General features: G+C 42.0%; 1 protein-coding gene across 6 annotated transcripts in view; it reads right to left on the reverse strand.

Annotated features, from left to right (window-relative positions):
- The window catches only part of QTMAN (queuosine-tRNA mannosyltransferase), a 400,061-nt gene that overhangs the window by 255,269 nt on the left and 117,424 nt on the right, over nucleotides 1–27,368 (reverse strand). The gene's annotated exons all lie outside the window — the stretch shown is intronic.

Here is a 27,368-nt window from a genome sequence, read left to right on the forward strand (position 1 = left end):
TTCCTATTGTGTCACCTTAACAAGAAGTAGGAGGAAAGCTCCCTAGGGATGCAAACAACCATAAAACCCCTTCACATCTGTGTGTCTGATTGCAGCTGCGGGACTGCACCTGTCCCCACAGCCACAACCACCCTCAGAGAATAACGTGCTGCAGCTTAGGAGATGCCTGGGGTTGCCATTAATCCTCCCCAGGTCCAATTGCTGACAAACTCATGTAGACTCCACCTCCGCAATATCTCCAAGATACATCCGTTCCTAACCCCGGAAACTACTAAGCAACTCATTCACTCCCTTATCATATCACAACTTGACTACTGTAACTCCCTCCTCACCGGCTTACCTCACCACAGGCTATCCTCACTCCAGTCTATCCTGAATACTGCGGCCAGACTCATCCACCTTACTAACTGCTCCGTATCCGGCACCCCCCTCTGTCAATCCCTCCACTGGCTTCCGATTGCCCAACGGATAAAATTCAAAATGCTAACATTGATGTACAAAGCTGTTCATAACTCTGCCCCAAACTACATCACTGACCTGATATCCAAATACCACCCAAAACGTACCCTCCACTCCTCACAAGACCTCCTACTCTCTAGTTCCCTGGTCTCCTCCCATGCCCGTCTCCAGGACTTCCCCCATCCTCTGGAACTCCCTACCCCAATCCATCAGACTATCACCTACTCTCCTCTCCTTTAGGCGCACCCTGAAAACCCATCTCTTTAGGGAAGCCTACCCCACCCCCTGCTAATTGCCGATCTCCTCCACTCTTCCTACCACTCCATCCCCCACAGCTATTTCCTCCTGTACCACTATCCCCTCCCTCCTAGATTGTAAGCTCCAAGGAGCAGGGCCCTCGAACCCCTCGTGTATTGAATTGTATTGTTACTGTACTCTCCCGTGTATTGTCTCCCATTGTAGTGTACAGCGCTGAGCGAACTGTTGGCGCTATATAAATACTGTATAATAATTATAATAATAATCCTGATGGCACCCTCACACAGTGAAAATTGCAGAGCAGCTTCCCGCACTGGGAATCGCACTGCACTTACAGTTTCCGTGCAGGCTTTTCAAAAATGGAACAGGGACCTTTTCCCTGTGTTTTCCAGAACCCGTGCAAAATGTGTCTCGTAGAGTCGTGCAAATGTGAACCTAGGTTTAGGGCCCATTCACACTAGGAACTGCATTGGAATCGCAAAGGAGCACTGTCCAATTCACATGCAGTTCTGTACAGTGCGATTTCAGCTTATTCACTTTGAATGGCCTAAAATCACACCACACCAAAAGTAGTACATGCACTGCTTTTTTAACAGACTACAACTGGATCGCATGGTAGAAAAGTACTGCATTTGTGACCTGCATTTCATTTAGGGTGTTGTTAACTTTGCACTGACACCCACTGCAGATTGGAAGGACAATGTGTTTGGAATGTGGTGTGGGATATGGCACAAGGACACAGTTTTTCCTGCACAGCATTCTGGTGTGAATGGGCCTAATCCTAGGTTCACACCTAAGCATTTTCTGCAGCGTTTTGCAGAAACGCAGTACAGTCCATTTAACATGATTTCCTATGGGACATGTTCGCATCTCTGCATTTTCACCCGGTGCGTTTTTTGGAAAGGGTCAGGGACTTTTTTTTATGCAAAAAGTTGTGTTTTTGGTTCTATAGACGTCAATGGAAATGCTTCAGAAAAGCATGTAGTGCGTTTTTTCCTGCAGTTTGAATCTAACAACAAGAAAAATTTAAAATATGAAAAAAAAACCCGGCAAAACGCAGCTAAAACGTGTCATAAATGCAGGTGCCAAAGCACAGTGCAGAAATGGCTCAAACACAACCTGCATAGGTGTGAACCTTGCTTAAATGTCACTTAATGGTCCACAGTGACAGTTGCGACGCTGCACCTACTGCAGTCTGGGTGACTTGTGTGGCAAATGACACCATGTTACATTTGCTAGGCCCCTTTCAGATGGGGCAGACAGGTCAGTGGATCCGTTTGCTCAGCGGGGGATCTCTCTGCTGAGCAAGTGGATGACAGGTCTATGTCCTCTCCACTGACACAGTCTGCTGTTTTCTATGGGGCGGACAGGTGGTCTGACTGTCATCCGATCCGATCTGCCAGACAGATGGGGAACGTATCCCCATCCGTCAGTTTTTACCATACAGGATGGGATCGGATGCCAGTGGGTGATAGATGATCTGACTGGGCTATGGATGATCTGACTGGGTCCGCCTGAAAAACTGACAGGTGGACTTGATTGGACCGTCAATGTAAAAGGGGTCTTACAAAGCAAGAGATCAACCACAGGCTACAGGGATGACTCTCTCAGTCATGCAGTCACAAAACTGTTACACACTCATCTTGTGCAATTTAAACATGCTATAAAAATATCATATAAATAAATGAAACCCTGACTTCGGGTTACAGGCCCTGTGTGTTGCCTTTTCTGCCTGAAAAACAGGCCCAACATGTAATTTTTTTTCTCTCTGACTAATACTGTATTTGTATTCCTCTGCAGTCATTCATGCTAATCACGAAAATTGAATCTAATAAGGTTTTATCAGAGCAATAAGGAAAAGGTGTATCTTGGCAGACGTATATAGATGCCTGCGAGGAATTCTTTTCCAAAATCAGCAGCAGCAGTTTTCCTTGGCAGGGGAGCAAAACTTTAAAGTTCTAGGTGCAATTAGGAGAGAAGGGCTAGATTCTCTCTGTCTGCGCATTGTTTAAAAGACCAGTTAACCTAAAGTATCCGTTACTGTTATATGAAAGAGTAACAAACACTGTTCAAAATGCAGCCAGGGGAATTTCTCAGAACTAGAAAAGACAAAATCTGGAGCAGCTGTGCAGAGCAACCAATCAGCTTCTATCTTTCATTTTCAAACCTTAAAGTGTTACTAAACCCAGGACCCTGTATTCTCTGTGAAGCATGGGGGTGGCAACATCATGCTTTGGGGCTGTTTCTCCGCAAAGGGACCAGGACGACTGATCCATGTACAGGACAGAATGAATGGGGCCATGTATCGTGAGATTTTGAGTGCAAACCTCCTTCCATCAGCAAGGGCATTGAAGATGAAACGTGGCTGGGTCTTCCAACATGACAATGATCCCAAACATACCGCCCGGGCAACAAAGGAGTGGCTTCGTAAGAAGCATTTCAAGGACCTGGAGTGGCCTAGCCAGTCTCCAGATCTCAACCCCATAGAAAACCTTTGGAGGGAGTTGAAAGTCCGTGTTGCCCAGCGATAGCCCTAAAACATCACTGCTCTAGAGGAGATCTGCATGGAGGAATGGGCCAACATACCAGCAACAGTGTGTGCCAACCTTGTGAAGACTTACAGGAAACGTTTGACCTCTGTCATGGCCAACAAAGGATATATAACAAAGTATTGAGATGAACTTTTGATATTGACCAAATACTTATTTTCCACCATAATTTGCAAATAAATTCTTTCCAAATCAGCCAATGTGATTGTCTGGATTTGTTTCCTCATTTTGTCTCTCATAGTTGAGGTCTACCTATGATGCCAATTACAGGCCTCTCTCATCTTTGTAAGTGGGAGAAATTGCACAATTGGTGGCTGACTAAATACTTTTTTGCCCCACTGTATAACAGTCTTGTGACTTCTATCAGTGTCCAGCCGAGCACTGGTTAAAGCTTGTAGGAGGCGTTTTCTCTAGGAGGATGTAGAATCCCTGACCTCTGGGACATGCTGATTGGCCCTGTGCTGATCACATGCACTCTCCCAGGAAAGAAAAATCTCTAGCAATACACACCAAATTGAGCATGTGCAGTGTCTCCACACAATATATGTCTTATCAGGAGATAAGAGGTAGACAATAAAAAAAGGGGAGGATCAGAGAAGGATCAAACAGCATTTTTACACAATGCAGAGGCTTAACCTCTTAGGTTCCACAGTGAGTATAACAAGCATGCTTTACTGCATATACAGACTGATTTTACTGTTGTGGGTTTAGTAACACTTTAAAGTATAACTAAAGGCCCTCTTGGATGGAGTAGAGAGGGATTAGAACGCTGGTCAATTTTTCTCACAGGGACTTCAGAGATAGAGGGCCAGCGCGAGTCCCATCGTGGGGGTAAGCACTCAGTTCACCTGACGCGTTTCGAAGGCCAGACCTTCTTCATCAGAGCTGGGACTCCCGCTGGCCCTCTATCTCTGAAGTCCCTGTGAGGACTTACATGCCTGATTTTATTCGCTGTTTGTGAGTACCTTTCTTTTTAATAAACTTCTGTTTACTGAGGTAATGCGCAAGGTTTGTGCGCTTCTCGTTTTTATTTCGCTTTGCAGTGTTGGTCGGGCTTCCCCAGCCTTGTTTGGAGCTGCACAACCTTTGATGCACTGGTGGTCGCTGTTTTTCCAGTTCTGGTTCCATCTATTTGCCACCTGCCTGGGTCCTAGAGCGCAGAAGAATTCGTGTTTGGTCTACAATTTTTATTGCCGTCTGTGTCCTCGTTTCTGCTTCTCTATTTGTCCTATTTACCGTTATTGAAAGTAAAAGAAAATCCAAAATTTTCATCTTACTTCCTGTTTGGTTATGGGACAGGAAGTGAAGGGATGTCTCTGCAATGAGACACAGATGGCAAAAAATAAAGTGACAGGGGTTTTCATCCTCTCTTGCTCTATCCAAAATGACAAAAAAAAAGTGTTGCCTATAGTTCTACTTTAACTGAACAAGTTGACTAGAGAAGCCAGATTCTGTCTGCTCCAGTCTTGATAATGTCCTCCCAGTGTGCATGTAAAGGGCCACATCTCTATGCAGGTAAAAATTAACAATGTATATGAATATATTACTCTGCAAAGTGCACTGCCTCTGTGTTATCATCCTCTTTTGAAACAAGAAGAGGTTAACATTACCCAAAGACATGAGGTTGTAACTGTCCTGCAAGACTGGACTAAAATATCATTATGAGAGACCCTCCGACTTCACAAGTCATTGGTAAAAAAAATCTGTCCAATCACTACTGTTCCATTTTGAAATAAGCTGCACTGGTGGGGTCTGCCAGTCCTCTTGCCTTTGTCTTAGCAATAGCTAACCACAGAATAATGGGTGAGAAGACAGTTATAGATGACCAAAGAGTTTTTACACTAAACTATGGTGCCGATTTACAAAAAAGAATGAATACTGATAGATATTCTCCGCTATACACTGCAGTAAAATCAGTCTGTATATGCAGCAATGCATGCTTGTTATACTCACTGTGGAACCGAAGGGGTTAATCCTCTGCATTGTGTAAAAATGCTGTTTTATCCTGACCTTCTTCCAGTGTCCTGGTGAGACATATATCTGTGGAGTTTTGCATGCCTTGGCCTGCATTTAACAGCCCATTCATAAAATGCAGGCCGCAGTGTACAGCCTACAGTATATTAAGGAGTTTCCTGTCCTTGATGAAGCAGAAAGAACTCCATTACTGGAGGAGAAACTGGCCATAACAAGTCAGATACTCAGCTTTTATTTTTTACACTCATTCACTGTAAAAGCACTATGTTGGCTTTGGAATCCCTATGCTTTATTAATGTGCTATTGTTTAAATGGCGCTCTGTGTCTTAGGTTCTGATAATCTGGCATCCACTTTAAAGTGGTTGTAAAGGCTCAATGTTTTTTTTACCTTCATGCATTCTATGCACGAAGATAAAAATCCTTCTCTGTGCAGCGGTCCCCCCCCAGCCCCTCTAATACATATCTGAGTCCCATCGTGAATCAGTAATGTGCACGAGAGCCTTGGCTCTCCGGGGACTCTCCCTTCTCTTTGGCTGAGACAGCAGGCAGTGACCTAATGAAGAGAGAGTGGGGGCAAGTCACAGCTGTGTGTGTGAATGGACATGAAGCGTAGCGGCACAAGAGCAAGCCTGCTTGGGTGCCCCCATAGCAAGCTGCTTGCACCGGGGGCACTTGGCAGGAGGGAGGGGCCAGGAGCACCAACAGGGGACCCGAGAAGAGGAGGATCTGGACTTCTCTGTGCAAAACCACTGCACAGAATAGGTAAGTATGATATCTTTGTTATTTTTAAAAAATATATTTAATGTCACTTTAACTATCTAGACTGTGCACATTCTGTAGAATAGGGCAGGGACGTAGGACAGTAAAGCTCCTTCAAGGGCAAGGACTGATATGCAGAGTTCAGTATGCTCTGTCTAACTCTACAGAAAATAAATGAGTAAAGTAAAGAAATAAATAAAAATCCCTTTTGAACACCGCTGTACAAAGACTACAAGTAACCCAGATCCATATATCAGTAAAAAAGGCTAGAGCAGAATGTGAGGTGTTAATGTTGGTGTCACTCCAGTACAACTTTAAGAAAGAAAGCAGCTGCTGGGATGAAATGTATTCCAAGTGTCTCTGAAGACGGGAACACAAGACACAGCTCTTCTGTTACAAAGGCAAACCAAACACACAAACAAACGCACTTCTTTTGCTCTCACCCAGCTCAAACGTTACTTTGGTTTGCAAATGTCTGATGGGCTATATGAAAGAGAGTCTAGGACATACTGATGGGACACTGGCACACAGGCCCAATCAGCAACATGAAAGTGAGGCCAGTGCCGCAGGGAAACATGGAATCTTGTCTACGGTCTCTTAAAGGCCAATTCCACACAAATCTAAGGACTCGACTTTCAGTTTTTGATTCAGCTTTGGTGGTTTGACTATTCCTTGCCTCTTCCCCCTTTCTACAATGGCATAATAAAGGTGTCCTTGTACCTCCATTGCACAATTATCTATCATACCTTATGAAAAGACCGCTTAGCTTTGTAGTGGCATGCATCAATGGGCGTTTGTTTGCTTCAAGTAGGTTTTGCATTTCCATAAAACTCTATTCCAATTGAAAACCCACCTAAAGCAGGTAAGATGCAGGTCAGAAGGAGGTCAGGTGCAGGTTAAATGTACCTGTCAATGAATTCTGAATCAGCTCAGTAGTGTTTCAAACTAATACCATCCCTACAAACCCAAAGCCCGTCAACACAAGCTACATCTGGGATAAGTGCTATCTCAGCCTAGGAGATAAACCTAGAATCCATTCAAATTGGAAAATCTACTTTGGGTGGAGTACTGGAGCAGATGAGTTTGCCTTACTTAAATGTGTGGAACACATAGAATTGTCTATATTTAACCGAACAATACAAAAAAAAATCAGATGTTTGTTTGGATATGGAGGGTTTACAAGGAAAATCATCTTCCTTAAAGTGTTTGATCTTTAGCAGGGAATGAAGCCTTTCTACAAACACTGTTTTCCAGACAACTAACCATTAAACACAATGCATTTTCACAATCACTGATCTGAGCTGACAAACATGAAGCCCCTTACAGTTCCAAACTGATTTCAGGAAACAAACCTATACTTTTAATAGTGACAAGAATGCATCCTTGAGACCATGTTCTTCTTCTTCTGAATTGCACATGCCATTCAGTTGTGAACAGGATAAAACCCTGACCTGATCTTGATGTAAACTTGACCTGATGTAAACCTGACCTGATCCTGATCTGAAACGTTGAACAACTACTTTGTCAAAACAGAGCTGCAATTCACACTAGACCCTGAATACAATCATATCCCCGACTGTACTTCCTTGGGAAAGCACACTGCTTCAAATTACCTGTTCAACTATAACGTCTTCGAGACAGAATTTTGAAAACAATGGGTGATAAAGGGAGAAATATGTGCCCCACTTTCACTGCTCATACAGCCACCCAAAAAACTGTCTGCATACCTGCACACATGGCATTGGAAAAATACCTGCTTAGAGCTACCAAAACCAGTAAACACGAGCACTAAATCTAAGCTATCAGCATCCAATCAGGCAGGTAAAATTCTGGGTATGGATATCTTATACACCATTTGGCCCCAGCACCACTCAGAGAATGTTTTGCCTTCTGAATAAAAGCAAACCATTCTCTGATTGGTTGAGGTAGAGAGATGGGGCAGTGATGTCAGAGAACACTTTGCATTCATTCAGAAAATGCAAAGTATTCTTTGAACGGTGCCCGTACCAAGCGGCCATCCCCTTGTGTTCAGAATGTAGCAAGGCAGCCGCTTGGCACAAGACTCGGTAGCAAGTAGAGATCAGTGGTGTAGTGGTGTTTACTTCAGTGATTTCCAGCTTCCAAAGGCATCAGTCAGGTGTTGTATATACTGTATATTATTATATAGGATTTATATAGCGCCAACAGTTTGCGCAGCGCTTTTCAAAGTTATATAGTACCAATAACCCAGGCTGAACCATGTATAAAATATCTATACCTGGAATTCTTCTTTAAGCTGACTATACACTAGTAGAATTTCATTCAACATTTTCATTTTAAGAACATTTGATTGTTTCTCTAATCACTATTGGAGTCAAATTGATGTTCCTTTTCGACTGCAGAGATGAGAAAATTAAGAGCAGGAAGGAAATTTTTTCTCAAAGGAACAAATTTCTAACAGCGTATGTGGTTTTCATTTTGTAAAGTCCATTTGTTCAAAATTTTAATGCTAAAAGCAAACAAAACTTTGAACTACTTTCACGAAACTCATCAAGCCGTCAAATGTACTAAGAATTTTCGTGCAAATTTTTCTAAGAATTTTAATTGGAAAATCTATTAATGTACAGCCAGCTTTAAACTGTATAGTTGTTGGTAGAACTAAAAGTGGCTATACCATGCTGATTGTAATGTATGTGGTGAGCTGAACAACGATCAGTCCTCACATCTTTGTTTTATTCTAACTTCAGAACATTAAATAACAGGGATTTAGCTTTCTGGTAAATAATACAGCTTTAAAGTCAACATCTAATTGGATTAAAAGGAACCATTAAAGCGACTCTGTCCTTAAATCAACCTTAAATAAAGCTTCCTATGCAAAGAAGGCATGGAATACTCACCTCTCTTGCTTCCTGCACTGCTGATCTCTAGAGCAATGAAAAGAAAGCACCTGCTAAAACCCTGCAGAATCTGACACATACTGTAGGGGATTGTCCGCTTTCTAGTGACTCCTCCTCTACATGACAAGGTTGCTGCAAAAGATCTTCATCCCGGGTTCACGCTGATGCGGTGCAGAATTTGCAGCGTTTTCAGTGCGAATTCTGCACCGCATCAGAATCGCACCCCATTCATGCGAACTGCTGCGGGTGTGTATGTTAAGCTAACAGAACCCCAAAAGCGGTCCGCAAAACGCGGTGCGATGTGCAGAATCAGAATGCATAGGTGTGAATACCCATGCGATCCGATTCTAGTGCGGACAAAAAAAAAGGGTCCTGCATGTTTTTTGGTGCGGGTGCGCTGCGATTAGGGCCATACAAAATGTATGGCTCCAATCACACCGCACACAAATCACATATGATTTGCACAGGAATGCGGTGCAGTTCCTGTGCGAATCACATGCGATATACCGCAACACATATATGTGAACCTAGGCTCAGTGTTCTTTGCATTAAATACTTTTGAAAAAAAAAGAAATACCAATAACACGACTAATCTTATCTTTGCTTAAGGTGATTTTTATTGTGAATGGAGTGCCCCTTTAAATGCAAATAATAATACATCCGGTTAATGTTTTCACTTGACTTAAGTGGTCTTTATAGACATCATGCAGAAGGCTAGATTACCACCAACCTGAGACAAATGTGACCTCACACCCTGGCCACGCTTTTAAAACATACTTGAAATTCCACGTACAGGACATATAAATGGCCATCAGTGGGGTCTTTTCCTGCACCCAACAGAGAAAAGACACACAGAACAAAGCCCCCCTCATTTCTCAATTACATCAATAAGGATATAACACATATGAAAACACACATCAAAGATTTTTCCCCACACTGGAAGGTCATATGCACTCAGTAGGTCTAAAATGCAAGAATTTAATGTGAACCTATCCATAGAACAGCCTGTGCAAACTGAAGGGACCATAAAGTGCTAAGCAACGTAGACTCAATGACTAGACAGTGTCCCATAAGAGATTTTAAAGTAAAAAATCAAAACCCAAACTGGATAGTAAGTTAGCTAAAGCACTGTGTATCATAAGCAATTGTCTTTTTTCCATAAAATATTATTTTCCATCTTTTTTCACATCAGAATACTTCTGACCTCCCCTAGCCTCTTCCTGTCTAAATGCAATTGCTCCTGCAGAATCTGCCCTTCACTGCTCTGATTGGCTAGTCCCTAATAGTAGTGGACTATGCTTCTGCAAATACTGTATATGTCAGCGCATTCGCTCATAGATTCCTCCAGGGGGCATATGACAACTGGGGAGATAATTGGTCCCATTAACAGGAAGTGCCTGAAGAAGGGCCTTCATGGCAGGGTAAACAAGTATGTAATGTAACATTTTGTATTATTAAAAACAATGTACTCCTTACTCCGCACCAATGGATAAAAACTCCCAGAAGAATGTGAACGACTGAAATGAAAAACAACTAAAAAAAAATCTGCCACATTAATAACTCAAAACAAATTTACCGAAATATCCTTTGTGTACAGATCCCGCCACTGAACTGCAGTGGTGGTCACTGAAAAAAGTAGGACATGCACCACAGCATGTTGCAACATCATACACCGCATTGCAACACTGCTGTGAATAAAGATCTACTTTGTGACATTTCAATAAAGTTGTAAAAACTTAGGAGCACACATCAGAGGCTCAGTAGAACATGGCTACTGGTGTGATTGAGCCCTTAGGGTCCAGGCACACTGGCTTAAAAAAATGCTAATTTTGAGTGTTTTTTGAACTAGCGTTTTTTTTTTCTTCCAGAAAATCGTTTTCAAATACACAAAACGGAAGGTGGTTGTTTTTCTGCTTCTAAACAGCCTAATGTGCACGGGCACATAGGATAACACTAGTTGCTTCTACAGGCAAAATGCTAAACTTTTCTAGGAGCAAAATGTGCCAGTGTGCATGGACCCTTAAAAATCTACACCCAACCTCTAAAATTCTATAATACACTATATATTTTAACTTATATCAATACAAAATGTTATTTACCAACATTGGTTTCAACAAAAATTTAAATGCAGCTCTGTGAACAAAATTCATATACTAAAGTGCAATGCAATATCATTTTTTTTAATGGTTGACCTGAATGGACTTTTGTCTTTTTTCAGCCAGACTAACTATGTAACTATGTAAGACAACATCATCACCCAGTGTCCAATCTGTGCACAATACATATATCAAGTCCAATCCAAATGGAGAAACAGAAAAAGGGCGCACCGACCTAGTGCATTATCGTTTAAAATAATTTATTAAAGAAACAAAAATAGGTATCATACTCACAATGGACATAATAACACAGGCATGTCAAACTGAACAAGGTGTATGATCCAAACAACATCTGAGTCCATACAATGGAACCCTGGATGACCAACTGCCTAACGCGTTTCGAGGACACAACCTCTTCCTCAGAGTCCTTTCCTAGCGCAGGAGTAAAGTGTTCAAGTCCAATCCCCCTGTGATTCTGAATGAGCGATACTCAGTATGCCTCTCCAATCCACACTGCATGTGTCAATTCAGCAATCTTCAATAGTGTCACAATAGTGATTGTGTGCTTCACCACTCCCCAACAGGTAGCCACTCACCAAAACGCCATGCTTCTCTTGTTACAGTTCAGCACATATAGTTTTAGACCATAATGGTTAAATCCAACTGGTCCACTCTGTTCTCCTCCTCCAGTCTATTCATTGGATGTGAGGACACTGAGAGACAGTTCCCAAGATGTTATATATAAAAAAAAAAATGGTGCTCCAACAGTGCATAATAAAAGCCAGGCAATTTTATTAATAAAAAAATTACTCACAAAAGCTGAGTGATAGTACTCAATTATAGCACATTGCATCCAGGCATTAGGGACTGGAAGAAGGACGCATCTCACAAACACAGAAACACTTTGTGTAGCAGTTTCTCACCGCACCAGCTGGTACTATAGGTCACATCCAGTTGCCACTAATCCATGTCCCAATGCGTTTTGTCATATCTGACTTTATCAGGTGATTCACTTGCAGGGGTGGACTGACAACCCATGGGGCCCCTGGGCAATAGGGGATCATGGGGCCCCTGTGTCCTTGCCCAAACTCTAAAAAGCCTATGAAAAAGGTACCAGGGGCATCTCATGGGGCCCTCTACTGACCCCGGGCCCTCGGGCAGTGCCTGAGTTTCCAAATGGTCAGTCCGTCCCTGATCACTTGACAAACATCTTGGGAACATACACTCACTGGCCACTTTATTAGGTACACCTGTTCAATTGCTTGTTAACACAAATTGATAATCAGCCAATCATATGGCAGCAACGCAATGCATTTCGGCATCTAGACTTGGTGAAGACAACTTGCTGTCAAACCGAGCATCACAATGGTGAAGAAAGGGGATTTAAGTGACTTTGAACATGGCATGGTTGTTGGTGCCAGACGGGCTGATCTGAGTATTTCTTTTTTTTTTTTTTTTTATAATTGTATTTTTATTGGTATTTCCAAAACTGAACAAGCACCCACAACAAAGGGATACAATGGATAGTAAGATGATATATCATGAAAAACAAGCGGGCATAAAAATATATAACAAATATAATAAATGCCAACAGTGATGCAATGAGCAAAATTGAGAAAGAAGAAGGGGGAAGGGGAAAAAGTACACCATGGACTAAATGCAAATAGCGGGTGACAATAAGAAGGGCTTGACAATCATAAAGAGAAGCAAAACAGATAGCTGTGGTGTCATGATGATGATGTAGCACTAAACTCAGATTTGTCCCATGCTTCCCATATCTTGGTAAATTGAGATAGGAAAGCTGCTAAAAGAAAATAGGTTGCCACCTTCCTAGCATGTTTGGAGCTACCTTGAAAAGGCAACCGTAATAAATAATTAACAGGGTCTAAAGGTAATGTAACATGTAGAAGATTTTGAAGGAGGGACTGAACAGAAACCCAGAAGGGACGTAAAACAGGGCAGTCCCAAATTATGTGGTAATGAGTACCTATATTGGCATGGCATCTCCAACATAGCTTCGAAAGTGATGGGTCATATTTATAAAGAACCTCAGGAGGTTTAAACCAGAAAAGGAGTATCTTGTAGGCATTCCCTCTCTATGCCACGCACCTGGATTCTTTGGAGGTAAAATCCCAGATTTTCCCCCATTGTCAGAGGGAGAGGGGGTGGGGAAGGATGTTAGCCCATTTGTGCAAATAGGGATGGCTAGTGCCATCTAATGGGCTGCTTTCCTGAAGAATTTTGTAGATGGAAGAAATTGATAAGGGCTTTGGGCACATAAACGTTTAAATTGAGTGACTTTTTCAAGTGTCAACATATTAGATTTAGAAGCAAAAAAGTTGGAGATAAAAAAAAAGAGTTTTGGGGGAATCTGGAATTTGGTTTGGATATCAGCAAAAGAGTAGAATCTGCGAGAAGAGAGAGTACCTGGTTGAACATTTAGTCCAGATAGAGAGGGTAAACAGCATTGGGACTAAACATAAAGTTCTTAATTGTTTGGTATGGGCAGAAGAGTCTGACCACAATAATGAACAATGATGCACAGGGCAGGTAATACACATTTCAATCTCTGACCACATGTTAGGGGCATATCAAGAGGACTAAGAAGAAACAGCTCTAAGATGGGTGGAATAGTAGTATTTTATAATGTCTTGAAGCCCCCAAACCTCCTCTGGATTGTAAGAACAAGAGCACTGAGCTGGCGATGCAATGACATTTATTGTGCAAGATAAACTGAGAAAGGGCCTTTGAAGGGATTTGCGTTGTTGTAGCGGGATAGGGACTGGCAGGGTTTCAAATAGATACAGGAGCCTAGGGAGAACAGACATCTTAAGAACATTTATTCTTCCTAACAGAGAGATTGGATACGGGTCCCATTGTTTTGAAAGGCTGGTAATGTCCCAAAAAGCAGAAGGTAATTTATTTGGTAGAGAGTGGAGTATGAGGAAGAGATATGTACCCCTAAGTATTTTAGAGAATGGGAACACCAGCGGTAAGGGAAATTTTGTTGTAAATTAGCTAATAGGGGGGGAGGAATATGAAGGGGCAGGGCCTCCATTTTTGGAAGCTGTATTTTGTAACCTGATAACAAGCCAAAGGACATCAATAGATCATGGAGATTAGGGAGTGAGATATGAGGGGAAGTTAAAGTTAGAAGTATGTCGTCCACAAAAAGGGAAAGTTTGTATTCCCTCTGGCACAGCCAAACCCCATGTAAATCCGGATGGGAGTGGATGGCTAAAGCAAGGGGATCTAAGCATAAAATAAAGAGTAAGGGGGAAAGTGGGCATCCTTGCCTAGTGCCATTGCCATGCTTAAAGGGAATGGGTGCGCCAGAAAGGAAGACAATTGGGCCTGGGAAGTGGGTTGAGAATATAAAGCTCGGAGGGCTTGGATAAAAAGACCAGAGAAGCCGTATCGAGAAAGTGTATCAAACAAAAAGGCCAACTAAGCCTATGGAAGGCTTTTTAGGCATCCAAGCTCAAAATAAGGGCCGGACAGTTGGTTCTATTTAATAGATCGATAAGGTCAACGGTGTGCCTAGTATTATCACCCGCATGTCTGGCTGGTACAAATCCAACCTGGTCTTTAAGTATAAGTTTAGGGAGTATGCAGGTGAGTCTGTTAGCTAAAATTTGTGTAAATATCTTATAGTCTGAATTTAATAAGGCTATAAGTCTATAATTGTCAGGGAGGGATGAATTCTTTTTAGGCTTTGTTATGAGCATAATAAAGGCATGAGGGACTTCTCCTTTCATCAAGGGAGAAAATAGGTCTAACATATGTGGGAATAGAGTTGGATGGAAGGATCTGTAGTAAACATATGGGAGTCCATCTGGACCTGGGGATTTGTGGATAGGTAGATGTTTAACTAAATCCGTCAGTTCCTCAACTGTGATATCAGAATTTAGTGCAGAGTGGTTGGCTGGGGACAGCTTACGCAAGCAGTGAGAGCCAAAAAACAGCATCTAATTTTTCTTGTGAAGGAGGGTAATTGGGATCAGAGGATAGACAATTGTATAATTTGTGATAAATGTCCCCAAAAACAGTAGACATGGTTTGGGGACAATATGTGGGAGTGCCATCAGATTGCATGAGGAGGTCAGGAAAGGAGTGAAAAAGGCGGGGCTTAAGCTTATTAACTAACATCCTATGGGGTTTGCCTGAAAATTCGTAGAATTTCTGTATAGCCCACAGGAGGGAGTTGGCCATTTTATTCATGTCTAGAGCCTTGATACGGTTCTGGAAAGAGGTCACAGCACGCAGGTAAGCCACCGTAGGGGAAGAGTTTTTTGAGTTGAGAAAGGAAAAAAGATCTCGAGTTTACGTTCTTTTTTCAACCAAGAATGGCTAGAATGCAAGAACCGCTAAAAAAAGCTTTATGTGCTTTCCCATAGGGTGGAAGCTCTGGGCACCGTACCCTCATTTAGCTGAAAAAATTCAGATAAATCCTGCAGTAGTTGGTCTTTGACAGTGGGAATGTGCAAGAAGGATTCGTTAAAACGCCAATGGCGTGTTTTGGAGGTAGGAGCAGTTAAAGTAATATCTAGGGAAATAGATGCATGGTCAGACCATGTGATGGGATTGCTTTGAGAGGCTACTGCATGTGTCAATAATGTGGAGATTACAAAGAAGTGATCTAATCTTGAGTAAAATTTGTGTGGGGGTGAGAAAAAAGTAAATTGTTTTTGGGTCGGATGTTTGATCCTCCATATGTCCAAAAAATTGTGGGCTCTAACCAGTTGGCTAAAAGAAGTAGAGAGTTGGAGAGCCCTAGCAGAAGAGGTGGTTTGAAATAACACATGTCTATCCTTCACAGGGGACATAGTTAGGTTGAAGTCGCCCACAACAATCATGAAAGGTTGGGAGAATTTCTGTAGTTTCTCATGGATCTCAGTGAGAAAGTAGATCTGACCCGAATTAGGGGCATAAATATTAACCAGCATGATAGAGCAGGTTATATAATCACAGTCCAGGAAGATAAACGTTCCCTGGGGATCTAGGTAGGAGGATTTGATATGAACGGAGCAGCTGTTGTGTGGATGAAAATGCCTTGTTGATGTCAGAGGTCAGAAGAGAAAGGGCAGACTGGTTGCTGCAATAATCAGATGGTAGGGTCAGAATTAAGCAAAACAACATGAAAGCATGGATCCATCCTGGCTTGTATCAGGCTAGTGGTTGTGGTGTAATGGTGTGGGGGATTAGGGCCCATAGCTTGACTTTTGTTCACATTAGGCGGGTTTTGCATTCCATATAAATCTATAAGGATGCAAAACCTGTCTGAAGCAGATCAAATGTAGGTCAGAAAAAGGTCAACTGTAGGTCAAGAGTACCTGTCAATCAATTCTGAATTATCTCAGAAGTGTCTCGACCAGATACCATTGACACAAGCCCAAAGCCCTGACCGGTATATTATAAGCAGCCTCTTTTTCCAGATTGATGACATTTTTCAAAATAACAGACATTGCAGGGTGCTAAAATCAGTGCAGAGCTTAATAAATGAAGAAGCAAACCATCCTAATGTCAGCAGTGAGTGTATACTTACCTCTAATCCAACAAATCTTCCCACAACAAACACTGGACCCCAGAGCATCACCCAAAATTAGCAGTTAAACCCATAGATATTTTTGAAGGTCTTTGCAACAACTGGGTGGCACTTTGAAGACAATCTCTGCAACAAGACAGATGGAGGGAGGTAAATGCAATTTGCACCCTCGGAATTTGTGTCGATGTACAAGGGCAGCATGTTTTGTAGGTGAATTCAGTATGCATTTGACATTGAGACGCTTCTGACATCATTCCGTTTTTCACAGGTTACCTGCAGTTGACCTCCCTTTAAAGTGCATCAACCTGCTTCAAGCTAATTTTGCATTCTCATTGACTTGTTAGGGGGGAGAAGCGGTTCTGACACAAACTAAAAACAAGGCAAGCCCCAAGACTGACACAACTCTTAATAACAGTACTGGCTGGAAGTCTCCCGAAATAATAACAACACTGTAGGTATAAAATCACATCTCTTGCATCTAGAACTGCAAGCATCAATGACTTGTGTGGGAAATTATCTTAATTCCTCACATGTAATTCACTTAACGACTAGTGTGACCTCCCTGACCAATTTATCAAACAATTTATTGCTCATTTACAGACTGGACAAAGAAATGAAAGAGAAGCCGTATTAAAGGCGACATTACTTGGCGAACATATAATGTAGTTCACCGAGAAGGCAATTTTGAAATTGAATGAGGAGGTTTGACTAGGCAATAAAAGTCGTTACAAGGAAGAGTCTAATTATACTATTTATAAATCAACAGAAACCTTAACGACATTTGCATCTTAAAGGGCTGGGAAAACTAAATTACAGTAAGTTGGTCTAAATAAAACCGCCATTAATATGTAAACAAAGATTACAGTATACATTTCTGGAGATTATTAGAAGTGATTTGGCTTGAGAGGAATACGTTCAGGAGAACAGCTGACTTTCTGTCAAACATATTACTGAAGGACACGGCAGGCAGTCTCTTAGAGAGTCGATTCCACCCAAAATGGTACTTCAGGTTTGAGTGAGTGCCAATTAGAAGCGGTTAAGGCAGAAGAAAGCCATAGACAAGGCAAGTCGCTTTGCTCCTCCACCCCTCAATTGACACTGATAAGAAAAGACACTGAATTTTGCTCTGTCTGTAATGGTATAACCCCATCAGAAACCAACTGCCTAAAAGGGTATCGTCCCATGTGAAATCTGTTTTACTGCTGAATACTGAAGAGTGTAGCTGGACCACTGGATTTCCTTGTGGATCATTTGGCTCTGGAGCCAATGGACTTAATTAAGCACATTTCTGATACAGAATACCAATAATGGAAAAGCTGCAACATGTGGAAAACATGTCACCAGAGTCTCTGAAACCTAAGTCTAATATATGATTAAACTTGAGAGCAAAGATGAAAAAGTAGAATATTTAGAATAGAATAGAGTTACACTTCAAGACATAGTTTTCATTTGTGCTGTAAAGGATCATATTAGGAGTAGAACAGTCACTGCCTCTACTGTTCTGTGTGAGTGTGGCAAAACCTCAGTAAGCCATATTTCTCAACAATACACTTCACAGTAAATTACAGTAAATTAGACATACTATACTGACAAACATTTTTGGACACTTCCAATTGGCGTGTATTGTTAATACTAGGGTATTAAAGACAGTGTAAACAACTGTTGACTTCCAACCTTGCGGCAACAATATGAGCAAAGTCCTTTTCTGCTTCAGGATGACTGTGCTCCTGTGTATAAAGTCAGCTCCATAAAGACATGGTTTGATGAGCTTGGTGTGAAGGAACTGAAGCTGCATACGCACAGCCCTGATCTCAACTCTACTGGACGCCATTGAAATGCATTGCAGTAAGGTCTTCTTAAAGTGGTTTTTAAGTACAATAATAAACATGCAATACTAAGCTGTTCTGTGCAATGGTATTGCACAGAGCGGCACCTTATCTCCTCTTCTGGGGTCCCCCGCCGGTTCTCTCCGCTCCTCTTCTTCTGCATGTGCCCCCGTAGACACACACAGCACGGCTCAGGCCTGCATCCTGCTCCCTCCTCACGGGATTTGACTGACACTGGCCAATGGCTCCAACTGCTCTAAGAACCTCCTGTAGGAGGAGGGAGTGAAGGGAAAAGACATGCAGCTGGGAACAGTGCTGGATCAATAAGGGACTTAAGTGTTTGGGGGAATGAGGGGGGCACAGCAAGTGGCAAAACATTTTTTACCTTAATACGGGAAATGCATTCAGGTACAAAACATTTTAACTTTGGAACCACTTTAGGGAACACCAATACACAACCTTACAAATGCTCTTCCAAGAACAGTGGTCATATCCTCAAAGAGGGGACAACTATATATTAAAGCCCATAGTTTTAGAATGGGATGTACAACAAGCAATCAGTTGTCCAGAATTGCAATTGCAAGACAGGTCTTCTCATCCAACATCCGATCCACTAAAAACAGACGGAAGAGTATCTGTTCTCCGACTTGGTGGATCAGATCAGAAGGCAGCTGGATGCAAACAGAGAGCTAGTCCATTTACACTCGACCACCCATACAGCAGAGCAGGCTGTGTCTACTCTACACAAGTGGAGCGAGCGTGGACCTATCATCCACCCGCTCCACTCTGCTCAACGGGGGATCAGCGGACAGATCCCCCCGCTGAGCAAGCGTATTCGGCCCTATGTGAAAAGGGCCTTAAAGTCAGGAGAGGGAAGGGGGATGCCAATGCATCTAAAACAAAATAATATGAACAGAACACCTTCAGCATGGTGCACATGGGCATCAAGCCTTGCTCTGGAGGGTTCATCAGGGATGCCTGCTGGAAAACAGCTCTGTCAGTAGTTTTGCCTAAAACAAAAACTCTATAAAGAGCAAATCTGCTACTAAACCGCTGCCCTGTTTGAAATTTCAGCTGCTGTGTAGATCACTATTGAATATTACCAAAAAGCACAGTTTAGCCTTTGTCCAGGATATTTACATGATTTCAGGATAAATGGACATTACAACATTTTCCTGAAGCTCTTTCACTGCACCTCAGTCGGTGTCCTTGCTACACCCCAAAAGCCCATTTATTAGAATACAATATGGCTGCAAGACGAGTAACCAGCTAAAATGCTGTCTCCTCGTATGACAAGAATATTATGCAGAGATAAATAGGAAAAAAGAATTCCCCCACCCCCCATTTTTCCTGTGGCCACAAAACTCTAATAAGCTGGAAAAGGCGTAAAAATAAGGGTGACAAATTACCCTGTAACTTGCAATCTGACAACAGCAAGTAGAAATACATTTACTATTTATTTACAGCAGTGTCAAACCAGCACAATCAATGCTCAGGGAAAAAGAAGTGTTTATTTCTCAAGCTGTTTGATGATATTATATAACAAGACACAGAATATCATGAAGGAAATGCTTTAAATGGAAGTTTTGTATTAGATTTCTTTGTTTTATCCTGCAAAGCCATATGGTGAATCAGGTTATGAAACAAGATAGTGAGACTTGTCTGTTGCAAGTGTATTTGTGCTGTAAAGGCTGGAATTCTGACTTCACAACCTCCCACCAATAGGGATCACATGAGAGTGCATATAGAGATATAGGCCATTCATTTCAACAACAATCTACCCATAAGGTTATATTTGCGTTTAATGTATTTTATGTATGTTATTTACCTGTAAAAGTCATCCAAAATGTGGCGGCAGCAGCCCAAGCAGACAGAGAGCTCTCATTCAAGTGACACTCTAGAGCAGGGTTTCTCAAGTAGGGTTCCATGGAACTCTAGGGTTCCGGTTCCTCCAGAGGTTGCTAGGGGTTCCTTGAGCAATGAGCAATTTCTGCCTCTCAGATAAGTTCCCACTGACACCATTGATCTTTTTAGATATCTGTAAGGGGGTCAATCTTCCCAGTAACCACAATTATAAGGAGAATTCTTCCCACTGATCATCACACCAATGTATCATGAGTTGTAGATATAGTCATTTTTAGCAGGGGTTCGCTGAGACTGGAAAGTTATCTTAGGGGTTCCTCTGTCTCCAAAGTTTGAGAACGTCTGCTCTGGAGTATTTCCCTTCACTCCTCCTCTAGCAGCTACATAAAAAGTTATGAAAGTAGGTGAGGGGCAGAGGAGCTGGGCCATCACAGAAAGCAATTAGCCACTCCCAGAAGAGGAGAGGACTGTGGCATACAAGGAGGGAGGGGGATGTGCTACAAAATTGATTCTTCAAAAGTAGTAAAATATTAGCAAGTTCAAAAGCACATTGTAAGCTAAAATTAATTTATGAAAAGGAAAAACACAATTAAAAAAGTAGATCTTCTGCACTTTTACAATTTTTCAAGTTGGTGACCCTTATGTTCAACATAAATATTCACTTGGTAGTAAATAATGTGAGCTTGTGAAAAGTATACCTTATGGCGCTACTCCAAGCCATAGATGGAAGGAAAAGGATCATCTCACCGGCAAGTGAGAAGTGGGGAGCATGAGTCCAAGCGATTCTAGTGTCAGCCAATACAAGTGAAGGGATGGACACTGCTCAACCGACCCCAGGTGTCCAATGCTGTGGAATGGACTCAGCTGCCGTACTGGCCACACCCTCTGGGTCTTTTGCCCCATCCACTGGGGGCTTGGCCACAGAGGTCAAGCCCCCAGTGGGTGGGGTGAAATGCATCAGAGGGCCTGGCCAGTACGGCGGCTGAGGCCATTCCTCAACCTTAGACTCCTGGGGTTGGTTGGGTAGCATTCATCACTTCAAACGGCTGAAACCATTCCTCAACCTTGGACTTCTGGGGTTGGTTGAGCAGCATCCGTCCCTTCAAACGGCTGAGGCCATTCCTCAACCTCGGACTCCTGGGGTCGGTTGAGCAGTGTCTATCCCTTCAAATGTGAGCTTGTGCTCACCTTGAATTCCCAATAATGTGCAAACAGGACCACATATATCTATTTTTTGTTTTAATTTCCCCTGCACATGATTGTTGATTTTCATGATTCCTCTATAGATATTCGAATAACCAATGTACACCAAATTTTGGTTGCCCTTAAATTGACCCTGTCTTCTGCCGCACAAAAATTAAGTCGGCAACAGCCTGTAATACCTGCTTTTCAGCTGGAGGTTCTTTTCTCTCTACTGCAGAACTCCAGGTGCCGCTACTTCTCAGTGTCCCCTGCTGGGGCTGTGCTTCCTCACACTGGCTGTAACATCATAACAGTAGTAGCACTTTTTTGTTTTTTACGATTGGGTCCAAATCAGTGGTCTCCAAACTACGGCCCATGGGCCAGATGCAGCCTTCTTCTTATCCCACCCTTTGGGAGCTTTTCCCTTCACCAATACAATGCATTATTTGTCCGGCTGATATTGGGCACTATTCCTTCCAATGATACTGACGATGGAGCACTATTCCTCCCACCAACAATAAGATGGGGTATTATTCCTCCCACTGTCACCAACAATGGGGTACTATTCCTCCCACTGACACCAACGATGGGGCATTATACCTCTTACTGACACCAACGATGAGACATTATACCTCTTACTGACACTAACGAAGGGGCAATATACCTCTCACTGACACCAACGATGGGGCACTATTCCTCCTCCTACTGACCACAGGAGCTATACAATTTTTTTTACTCCCACTGACCACCAAGCCTGAGACATTGGGGTTGATTTAATATTATTATTATACAGGATTTATATAGCGCCAACAGTTTGCTGAGCGCTTTACAATATAACGGGAGACAATACAGCAACAATACAGTTTACAAGCTTACAATCTAAGAGATTTACTAAAACTAGTGCACTCAGAAACTGGTGCAGCTATGCATGGTTAGCTTCAGCTTGTTCAATTAGGCTTTGGCAATAAAACCTGAAAGCTGACAGGTTTCCATGCAGAGCTGCACCAGATTTTGCACTTTCTTGTTTTAGTAAATCAACCCCATTGTTTATTCCCACTGATGCCAAAACATTTTCTACAGTACTGTAACCTGGCCCTTTTCTTGGAAAGTTTGGTCTAAATAAATGTGTTAAAGTCAGGGGCGGACTGACCATTTGGAAACATGGGCACTGCCCAAGGGCCCGGGGTCAGTAGGGGGCCCCATGAGATGCCCCTGGTACCTTTTTCATAGGCTTTTTTGAGTTTGGGCAAGGACACAGGAGCCCATGATCCCCTATTACCCGGGGGCCCCATGAGTTGTCAGTCTGCCCCTGGTTCAAGTATAGTTTTAGTTCAAGTATTGTGCTCCTTCAAAACAACCACACTGTCTTTTTCCAGAGCAGCCTGTATTTCTCCTGAGGTTACCTGTGAGTTTTTCTTTGTATCCCGAACAATTGGCTTGGCTTGGTATCAAGAGATCCCCAAATTTTCCACTTCTTAATAAGTGATTGAACAAAACTGACTGGCATATTTAAGGCTTTGGCTATCTTTTTATATCCTTTTCTATCTTCATAAAGTTCTATTACCTTGCTACACAGGTCTTGATGGTTCTTTTCTGCTCCCCATGGCTCAGAATTTAACCTGCTCAGTGCATTAATGTGAAAACTAACAAACTCATTGATTATTTATACACAGACACGAACTGCAATTTAAAAAGCCACAGATGTGGGAAATTAACTTTTAACTGCCATTTTAGCCTGTGTGTCACCTTGTGTATCTGTACCAAGGCCAAGCATTCTACCTTTTGAGTGATTTTTGTTATTATTATGATTTAAAAAGGCGCCAAACAACTATGTGATAATAAATGGCTTCATATTATTATTATTATTATTATTATACAGTATTTATATAGCGCCAAAGGGTATGCTCAGCGCTGTACAGTAGCAGGGGGGAGAGAACATGTGACAAGACAGTAACAATACAATACATGATCACTATCCTTAAATAAACGTTTTTGGCATTATCAGTCATATTTTTAATATCAATGCCAAAATGTCATGATTTCTGCCAAGGTATGGAAACTTTTGAGCACAACTGTATATACTCTGCTCAAAAAAAAAAAAAAGAACACCTTTTAATCAGAGAATAGCATCAAGTCAATTAAACTCTTTGGATATTGATCTGGTCAGTTTAGCAGCAGAGGGGGTTGTTAAACAGTCTCAGCTGCTTTGGTGTTAATGAAATTAACAACAGGTGCACCAGATGGGCAACAATGAGATGACCCCCAAAACAGGAATGGTTTTACAGGTGGAAGCTACTGCCATTTTTTTCCCCTACTCATCTTTTCTGTTTTTCACTAGTTTTGCATTTGGCCAGGGTCAGTGTCACTACTGGACCCTAGAGAGGTTGCACAGGCAGTCCAACTCCTCCAAGATGGCACATCAATATGTGCCATTGCCAGAAGGTTTGCTGTGTCTCGCAGCACAGTCTCAAGAGCATAGAGGAGATTCCAGGAGATAGGCAGTTACTCTAGGAGAGCTGGACAGGGCTGTAGAAGATCCATAACCCATCAGCAGGAACGGTTCCTCCTTTGCGCAAGGAGGAACAGGATAAGCACTGCCAGACCCCTAAAAAATGACCTCCAGCAGGACACTGATGTGAATGTCTCTGACCAAACAATCAAAAACATACTTCATGAGGGTGGCCTGAGAGCCCAACGTCCTCTTGTGGGCCCTGAGCTCACTGCCCACCACCATAGAGCTCGATTGGCAATTGCCATTGAACACTGGAATTTGGCGCAGATGCAGGCTCTCCCTGAGCACATGTGACAGATGTGGAGAATGTTATGCTGCCAGTAACATCATTCAGCATGACCGTTTTGGTGGTGGGTCAGTGGTGGTCTGGGGAGGCATATCCATGGAGGGACGCACAGACCTCTACAGGCTAGACAATGGCCCCCTGACTGCCATCAGGTATTGGGATGAAATCCCTGTCAGACCCTACACTGGTGCAGTGGGTCCTGGGTTCCTTCTGGTGCACGACAACGCCCAGCTTCATGTGGCGAAAGTATGCAGGCAGTTCCTGGAGGATGAAGGAACTGATACCATTGAATGGCCCCCGTGCTCGCCTGACCTAAATCCAATAGCACACCTCTGGGATATAATGTTTCGGTCCATCCAACACTGCCAGGTTGCATCTCAGACTGTCCAGGAGCTCAGTGATGCCCTGGTCCAGATCTGGGAAAAATACCCAAGGACACCATCCGTCATCTCATTAGGAGCATGCCCGGATGTTATCAGGCATACATACAAGCACGTGGGGGCCATACAAACTACTGAGTACCATTGTGAGTTGCTGCAATGAAATCTCAGCAAAATGGATTAGCCTGCTGCATCATTTTATCACTTTGATTTTCGGGGTGTCCTTAAATTCAGACCTCTGTAGGTTGATCATATTCTTTTCCATCAAATCATGGGACATCCTTACGTTCCTAACACATTACCCATTCCATATCAGTATAGATATCCAGCATGATAATTTTCTACATTGAGATCTGATGTGTTTTCAAATTGTTCCTTTAATTTTTTTGAGCAGTGTATATACACTGTGCACTTCAGCATTTGCTGACCCTGCTCTGTCCTTTTACACGGCCTACCAGTTAATGCCTGAGTTGCTGTTGTTCCCAGTTGTTTCCACTTTGTTATAATACCACTAACAGTTAACTGTGGAGATTTTAATAGCCAGGAAATTTCACGGATGGACTTATTGCACAGGTGGCAACCTATCACGGTACCACACTTGAATTCACTTAGCTCCAGAGAGCGACCCATTTGTTCACAAATGTTTGTAGGAGCAGTCTGCATGCCTAGGTGCTTGATTTTATACACCTGTGGCCATGGAGGTGATTGGAGCACCTGAATTTAAAGATTTGGAGGGGTGTCCCAATACTTTTGTCAATATAGTGTATATATACTTTTGTGTGTGTGTGTAAAAACCAATCCGCATTACCGCCACTGCGCAAAAATCTTCTTTTATTGTATAGACCACACAAAGATCACATCAAAGATACAGTAACTTGACACATTTCACCTATACAGCCTTAGTCATACCCCATACATTAGCATGAAAAGTATATATATAAGGTGCTAAAGACATAAGTCCAGCCCATTAATCAGCCAATTAGCTTAATAGCAAGATATGCAACAGCTGATGTGTAGGCAACCAACAGACTATGTCTAAAGTACCACACGAGACAAAATGTGCCAAAGAACATTGACTAAAAAACATACAATGAAAAAAGTAAAAAAAATGCAAATATATAACTGTACATACAAATGTACCGGAGGAATGGAAGAGAGAAGAGAACCAAGGACCCCCCAACGAAAAGGGGTTTCAAGAAAAGACAGAGGAAAAATCTAATGCAAGCGCAGATCTAGATCCCATCTCACATTTAACCCCTGAGGGGTTCTAGTCTGTATCTTAAAAATTCACCATACTTCCCTGTTATAAAGTCTCTATCTATGTCCTCCTCTTGGTGAAAGAAACAGCCTCTCAATGCCATTGAACCTGAAATTTGAAAGATCACATCCGTGACAGTCCCTAAAATGACGGGATACATTTGAAATATGTCTAGCATTAACATTATTTGTGTCACCGAAGTGTTCCCCAATCCTGGTTCGTAGCAAATGTGTGTTGCATCCCAGGTATTGTAATTTACAACATTACATTACAAGAAATTAAATAAATAACAAAATTCATGACACAATTATTATATTGTTGTATAGGAAAATTCTCTCCAGAGGAAAAGAACTTCCCAGCTACATTTAAATGGTAGTATTTGCATGTTTTCTTATTGCAAGGACAATTGCCAGTACAGGACAACCAAGTGGACCGTTGTCTCTCACCGGAAGATCGGAACAAGCTTGGTGACAAATAGGAACCTAAAGTAGGCGCCCGTCTGTTGGAGAGACGGCAACTGTTCTGTAACACTGTGTTTAAGCTTTTGACTGTATACAAAATAGGTAAATTCTTTTTGATAATTTTTATAATCTGATGGTATTATTTAGAAAAAGTGGTGATGAAAGTCACTGGACTACCCTCGCTATGATGAACTTTTGATCTAGCAGAAGTGGCTAGACGATCCCCCCCTATTTCTTGACCTAGCTCTATTCTGACCTCTCTGAATAATATGTGTTATACCCTCTGTCTAACATGTTATGTATGGTTTATGACTAAGGCTGTGTAGCCGAAACGCGTCAAACTACTTGCTGTATCTTTGATGTGATCTTTGTGTGGTCTATACAATAAAATATTTTAGCGCAGTGGCGGCAGTGCGGATCGATTTTTCCACTGACACTTTCAATAGATGAGCAACTGTGGATCGTGCACCTGCCAGGTAGGTGAAATTGGATTTTTAGTTGGGGTATAGTAATTTTTCTTATTTATATATATATATATATATATATATATATATCATACACACACATATATTAATATAAAATGTTCATATGTAAATAAATAAATATATATATTTTTTTTTTTTTACATATATACACACACACTATATTTATTAAAGCCTCCTTAATATTAAACCATCCTTTTTGCTGTCATGTTTCGATTTTAAAATATAAGTATATCGACTGCTTAGTTTGCCCAAAAAGCAACTGAAAAAGCAAATCATTTCACTGTAAAATCTGCAGCTTTTATTGCTGGATCATTACTAGGATCTTGACTGAGTGTCACAGAGAGCCATGCATGCACACGGCTAGATCAATAACAAACACAAGCTTGAGTGTTAAGGTATCTAAACAGCTGTTTTCATTATTTTGTGTAAATGCTCTGCCAGTGTATCTATCTGATTAGTGACTAAAGTACTCTTCTGTGTCACACGCCATGGGCTCCGCTATGAGAACGCCATCAAGGGCCTGGGAAATGAGTTTACATTGTTGTCTGTTGATGTGCACAAATGTCACAGTGACAGCACATCAAAGCTCAAGACGAGGG

This window comes from Staurois parvus, unplaced genomic scaffold, assembly GCF_062004578.1.
Source record: "Staurois parvus isolate SC_StPar_1 unplaced genomic scaffold, SC_StPar_1.0 ptg000216l, whole genome shotgun sequence".
NCBI lineage: Eukaryota > Metazoa > Chordata > Amphibia > Anura > Ranidae > Staurois > Staurois parvus.